Consider the following 7,167-nt stretch of genomic DNA (forward strand, 5'->3'; position numbering starts at 1 on the left):
GGCAAGCCAAGTCTAGGCCTTGAGGTGCTGGTTCAGGTGTCCTCCTGGGGGTTTTCTTTCTTGTTATCTTCATGAGATTAGTTGAGCTGGTCCGGACATCCACGGTTACCAGTACTATCTTTTTGCACCACCTAATGCTATCATTGGACATCCTTCTTTGACCCCTAACTCAATTGTGCACCTCCTATTTTTGCCCTCAATTTGTCTCCCTTCTATTAAGAGGCAACCTCTAGATGAGGTAAATCTTGTTTGGTAAATAAAAGTCTGCTTCCTAATGGTTCTAAAACTCTTTGAATGATTTTGTATCTTGAGCCTCCCTAAACCATTCAGCACCCTAATTTCATTCTGAACAATTACCAAGCAACCATATTTCATTTTCCACTATATCATAGGAGTCCCTTAATCATCCTGACCACTTAATCATCTTGCACCAAACCATCCAGCAACTGCCAAATAGCACTCGAAGACATACTTGAGCCAATGGATTAATTCTTTTTTGGTTTCCATGGAAGTGAAGGTTGATGAGCCTCTACCCAAGTAGCCAGGGTAAAAGCTGAATCTTGTTAATTTTATTACATGACATGAATCTTGGTAACTTTCAGATGTCTTTTCGGTTCGTGTTTTATGACTTTATATGTTGTGCAGAATGTATACAGCTTTAAAGAGAGCTTGGAACTTGTTAAGGTGATTATCCTTTTCACCATTCTAAAGTTTACTTAATTTGCTAGAGGAGACCCATAATGTGTTGGGTATGCTGACAGGACTGGATAGGGTTTTAATTTAACGTAGTTAGTTTAGTAATTTGTCAATCTTATCACATCTCCCTAATCTTTGTTCTACCTATTTTTTTAAAGTATATAATATTTATATACTGCAAATGCAACAAATAAACTCACACACCCTCCTCACCTTTGGTAAGGTTTGAACCTCTGACCTCTTCGGAGGCCAAAGACTATGATACCGTTAGACCAAAGGTCCTTTGGTTTGTTCTACCTCTTTTGAATAGTTGTAGCATGAAATCTTTTTCAGTTGTAAGGAAGGTGAAGCGGTAAGCTTGACAGTGAAAATAATCTCTATACTTTATATACATTTGCATATTTATTATATGCTTTAAAACATCTCCAACTATGTTATAACTTTTTTTAAAAATAAAATAATGAAACATCAAAATCTTTAAAATGAAATTACATATTCAACCTTAGTGGTTAAAATAGTTAAAATCATAGTAAACTACAAATTTCTTTCATGTGGTTTGTCATTTATAACATTTTTTGTGCCTACAGTTTCAATATTACAAGATGGTTATCATGATATGCAAAAACGTCAAGATTTGGTCCTTCCCTCTAACGGTTGCATGTTAGATGTAACACCCTTAAAATTGGAAAATAGCAGACAATTTAAAATATGCAAACTCCTTCAAATCAAAGGGACTTTAATACAGAAATACATAAAGTTTACAATGAAGGAGAACTAGATTAGTATGAGGGTTTTAAATTGAACTATTTAATTTCCAAATAGAATTAGAATAGATCGGATGTTACTAAAACAATCAAATATGTTATCTTCAAAACTGGATAACGCATCTAAAGCCATCCTAACGGAACCTCTACAAAGCTCCAAACTTCACTCAGATCCTACTAATATCTGATATACATATTGATAAGAAAAAATATTAGGCTTAAGCCTAGTGAGTTAAAGCAGTTTATAATATAAACATAAAACAGTAAAACCTGAAGGTTTCTCTTTAACCATCAACTCCTTTATTTAAAAGCATATTTAAAAAAAAACGTATCTTTACAAAACCCACCGGTTCTAAAATAAAATCCAATGATTGAAACAGACGCTTTAGATTAAAATCCGACATCCAAACCCACCCCAAAACAAGTGGATAAGACTCATCCCACAAAACACCCAAAATAAAAATAATGTTCTATACCTCAAATCACCAAAAACATATATGACCTGATACCCAAAACAACACCTTTCGGTAACGAATGAGACTCTCTCTATCGACTATGACAGAACACAAAGTAAGTCATGCGTCAACGTTATCAAGTAGTACCGTAAAGTCCCGGTCCCGGTCTCTAACTCTTCTCAAGTTTCCACCGCAACAATTAAAGTATCAGAGCCTATGCTCGACCCCACACAAGTTCACCTCTGCAATACCGCCAACCTTAGTGCCTACCTACACACCATAGAGTTACACCTACAAGACAATGGTCCTAGGGCCCAACTCTACACAAGTTCATCGCCAAAATACCCTCGATGACTTAGTGTCAACTCTACTAGGCCGAAGCATCAAAACAAAGATCTCGGTGTTCGAATCCTCACAAGTTCATCATCATAATACCAGGGTCTCGAAGTCCGACTCACAAGAGATCACCTCTACAATATCCACGGTCCTGGAGTCCAACAATACACGAGTTTCTTCTCCGCAATACCGAGACTACCACAATACCAACTTGGACATTGGTCTCAAAGTCAAAAAATCAAAACTCCTCGCTTATCACAAATGACTGACTCACATGCTTATGGATTTATTGCATTATACCCTACAATTATATGACTCGACATTGGATGATAAACCAGCTCAAAACATGTCATTCTCGTCAAGTAAGCAAAATATGCAACTCCCGTTCAAATGACATTATTAAACCATTTAGGTTGGGTCACGTTTAAAAAACTCATTTGAATCAATATTACATACATAAACTCTACGATTTACTTGGATACTCAAAACCAACATAAATCCATGAAACACCATTTATAGCTCCAAAGAGAGATTAATTTTATCACCATGACCCTAAATGGTTGAATCCATATAAATATTGTTGTACAACATCTCATGTATTCCTTTGTAAAATCTCTCCCAATGGTTTAAAAGTATAAATCTATATTATATTACAAGACATTTGACAAAAACTCTTAAAACCCATTTTTTATACATAAAGTACTTTTTTTATTGATGCATATTACTTAAAATTCAAGATTACAATTAAATTATGCATAAATACAACTTATTAAAGCTCGATGTTTGAATTCGTATAACTAACTGCGGATAAACATAATCAAATACAGGATAAACATCTCATTTTAAAATATAAAAAATCTAATATATAATTGGAATAATTATCGACTTCTAACAAAATAATTTATTATTATCTTCATAGGAAAACTATATTATTAAACTAAATATAAATTACTTCGTTATTGTATCTAAATTAAATTATAATAAAAAAATTGAATTAAAAAATTACACAAAAAATGAGGAATTTTAAATAATTAATTTGTACTAATATCGATATATTTTTGTCAAATTTTTATAATATCTTCAAATTTATATTTTATTCAAAAATAAAAACATCATTGTTTTCTCAAAATCACATAAGATCATATTATAACATCGACTGAGTTAAAAAATAAAATAAAATATTAAAATCAAGATGTATCTCGTTGCATTGCGCGAGTACCCTTCTAATACTCCAAAAGCGTAGGCATGGCTTTTACCTTAACAAATAAACACAAAGGGTCAAATAATACCAGTCTCAAGTGATTTTCATCTTTATATGCACCAAAACTCAAAGGTAAATATTTTAGGGTATCATAAAGGCAAAAGTGCCTAAATACCCAAATATAACGAATACCCAACAATATGGTAAAACGTCAACCAGAACATCTACAAGATTCATTTAAAGTTGTTTCCCCAGACACAAATGTACCCAGTGATCAAATAATCACAAATTCCAAATACATTTGACATAAATCCATGAAACTGTGTTCAATACCCAAAATAAGATGATTTTGACGTGTATATAGTTTTTCAAAGCAACTAGAATTCGCATTGCTAGATTTGTATTGAATCAAGGTTCCAAACCAAATCTTGAGCTTCATTTGGTGAAGACTTCAGATCATCAAGCTAGACTCCCAAACCTAAAATGCAAAGCTCTCAAGAACACCTCCTCTACTCCCACTCTCTACCAAAAGCATCATAAAGAAAAAGAGAGATTGAGATGAAAAGAGTGACCAAAACCCTAGCTCCTAAAGATGATAGATTAAAAAGTTAACTTCCACCAACAACTCTTAAAATCGCCAAGGAGAGCCTTCAAAGTGCCCAAGATCTGACCTAAACTACGAAAGTGCCAAAATAGAGAGAAAATGGCGAAGGAGAAGGCTAACGAGGAGAAAATGAGAAAAACCAAAAAAAAATCTCACTTTTTAAGGATGTAGGCAGATCCCGTGACCGTTGGTTGCATGGCAAGGTCGCCTGCATGCAGAAGGTCATAAACAATAGCTTATGCAACCTTGGTCGCCGGTCCAGTCATGGGAAGGGTATTTACGCCTGAATGCTCTATTTTCTTCGCCCGATTTGACTCACACGCACCCTATGACAACTTATATACACTCCTTGTAAAATGAGCACTTAAAAAGCCCAACTATCACAAATAGGCTCCTAAAGAAGACCCCAAAATTGTGGGTGTTAATTAGATAAGGGGTGTTAGACTTTTTCCACTTTCTCTTATTTTTTTTTTTAAAAGTAAAAGAAAAATCATATCATATATTAATATAATGTATATTATACACAAGGGGACCTTTTATGACCTCTTTAAATCATGAAATTTCTAAAAACTAGTGCATCATACGTTATTTCATATGATTTTTTTTTCATATATTACTAGAATTTTATGTAGTTATTAACATATGTTTGTTTCACGATATGTTGATTCAAATGTTTTCGATTCACAATGTGAACCTTTTTGACGTGTTTGTGAAACAAAAAATACACATAAAAAAGTTTCACATTGTGAACTGGATACATATGAAACAAACACATTGTGCTGGGCCTACTGGGAAACGAAGTACGCTTTGGTGAGCGAGAAGCCTGTATGGAGTGTCTGGTGGTTCCTTGAGTGCCACAGAGAGAGAGAGAGAGAGAGGCGCTTTCTTTTGTTAAGCGTCTAATAAGTACAAACTATGTTAATCGGGATATATTTTTGTCTTTTTCCTATATTGATATCACATTCCCTAATTATCTCATCCACTTACCATTTTGATACAAATTACCATACATACAACAAAACTTTGGTTTCACCTATTAACTTTGGTAAAAAAAAAATTGAATAAACGAAGTTCATACACGAAACAACATTACGAAACATTATAAATTTTAAATAAAAATCATTGTTTCATTTATAAACTTTAAAGAAAAATCATTGTTTCACCTACGAATTTTCTGGTTTCATCTATAAACTTTGTTTAAACTATCACTTTGGGAAGAAAAAAACGATCTGAAGAGAAGGGGGGACATAAACAGATGAATTTAAGGGATAAATGGGGCGATGATTATCTTCCAACAATAGATCACAAGTTGTTGTTTCAATATTGCCCTCATTTAATTCTTTTCCTTTTTCTTCAATTTATAACCTTCAATTTAACCATAACCGTTGATAAAAAAAAATGACCGGCTAAGATGAGTTTGTAAAATTAGTATTAATTAATTGGTTAACAAAAAATTATGCCTATATATATAACCGACTAAACCACACATCTTCCCCTTCCCTTTGAACTCTCCATCCGGTTCTCCTACAACTCCAAGATCATTTGGATCTCTATGTAAATTGAAACCCTATTGGTGCATAAAACATATTGAAGGTTAGGTTCAGATTTGTAGGGTTTGGATTTGGTCAGGGACGGACCCAGAAATTTTTTTAAATGGTGGCACAATTTGACCATAAAAAAATATAGGGAAAAATTTTCAAACGGTGTCACCATTTGACTATAAGAAATAAATATACGGAATTTTTTTCAAACGGTGGCACCATTTGACTAAGAAAATGATACTAACAGGATTCGAACTTGGGTCTGGGGTGGAATAAAAACCTTGCAAACAAACTCTACCAAATAAAACTTGTTTTTATTGTAGTTTCAAAATACATAGAGTGACACACAACAAATTAATACGGTTGCACCGTTCACAAAACCTAATTTTTTTACCCTTAAGCGGAGAAATAATACGGTGGCACGTACCACCTATACCACATAGTTGGGTCCATCTATGGATTTGGTTTGTATTTTGGTCTAAATTTGGTTTTGATTTTGGATTTATTTTCAGATTTTTGGTTTGAATCGTGGTACGTGGGACACAATTTGGTATCGGATTTGTAGGATTTGGTTTCAGATCTTTTGTCCAGAGAAGATGGTTACTTAAGGCCTTCATCTACACCACATACTAATTGCTCGATTATTTTTTCGTCAATATTTAGAATTGTAATACGGAAGTTCGTTAGAACTCAAATATAGAACTTTATCAATTTCGAGATCTTGTGCTAAGGTGAAATAACTTAAAAAACCCAATTGGTCCAGAAGTTTTATTAGATTTCACGGCTTTTCCTTTTCCCCGAACCCGATCTACTGAGCCATGACATCACAACTGCTTTCCATCAAGTCCACCAAATCTTCTTCTCCTTCAAGATAAATCACATAATGACGCAAACTCAAAAATAAAATAAAATATCACAGTCCCAATCATCGAAAAAATTGTCTGCATCTAATTTACCTCGTTAAAAATGGCAATCACCCAACTTCTTGACAGTGGTCTCCACAAGTTTATTCAAAGAACACTCGAGTGTTATCCTGCATTCGAAGTGTTCTTCTTGTCGAAAATAGGAATTAATGAACGAGGATGTTGAACACCACATCGAATATTCACCTACAAAAGGGCTGACCTTGGCTATAGGCCCAAGGGGCGACGACCCAAGGTAGCAAACAGCCCAAGGGCATCAATTTTTTTAAGCCCATATATATATATATATATATGTGTGTGTGTGTGTGTGTGTGTGTGCGCGTGTAGGGATGGGAATGGACCCCGACCCGTCGGGTAACCCGGTTCACCCACCCCGGTCGGGGACGGGGATTCCCCGAAAAATCGGGTCTCGGGGACGGGGACGGGGATCCCCACTTGGCGCAAGCCGGGGACGGGGACGGGTATAGCACTCCCCGCCCCGCCCCGTACCCGTTTTTTATATATATTTTTTTTTATGAATTTGGGCTTTGGGCTGTGAAATAAAAAAAGTAAATGCATCTTCTCCTTCCTCCAGTCCAGTCCATAAGTACGAATTCACAATTTCAATTTCCTAATCCTATTTCTTCCCGGTTCCCGCATCCTTCCTC

This window comes from Cynara cardunculus (genome assembly GCF_001531365.2).
Source record: "Cynara cardunculus var. scolymus isolate 2C chromosome LG 14, CcrdV1, whole genome shotgun sequence".
Taxonomy (NCBI): Eukaryota; Viridiplantae; Streptophyta; class Magnoliopsida; order Asterales; family Asteraceae; genus Cynara; species Cynara cardunculus.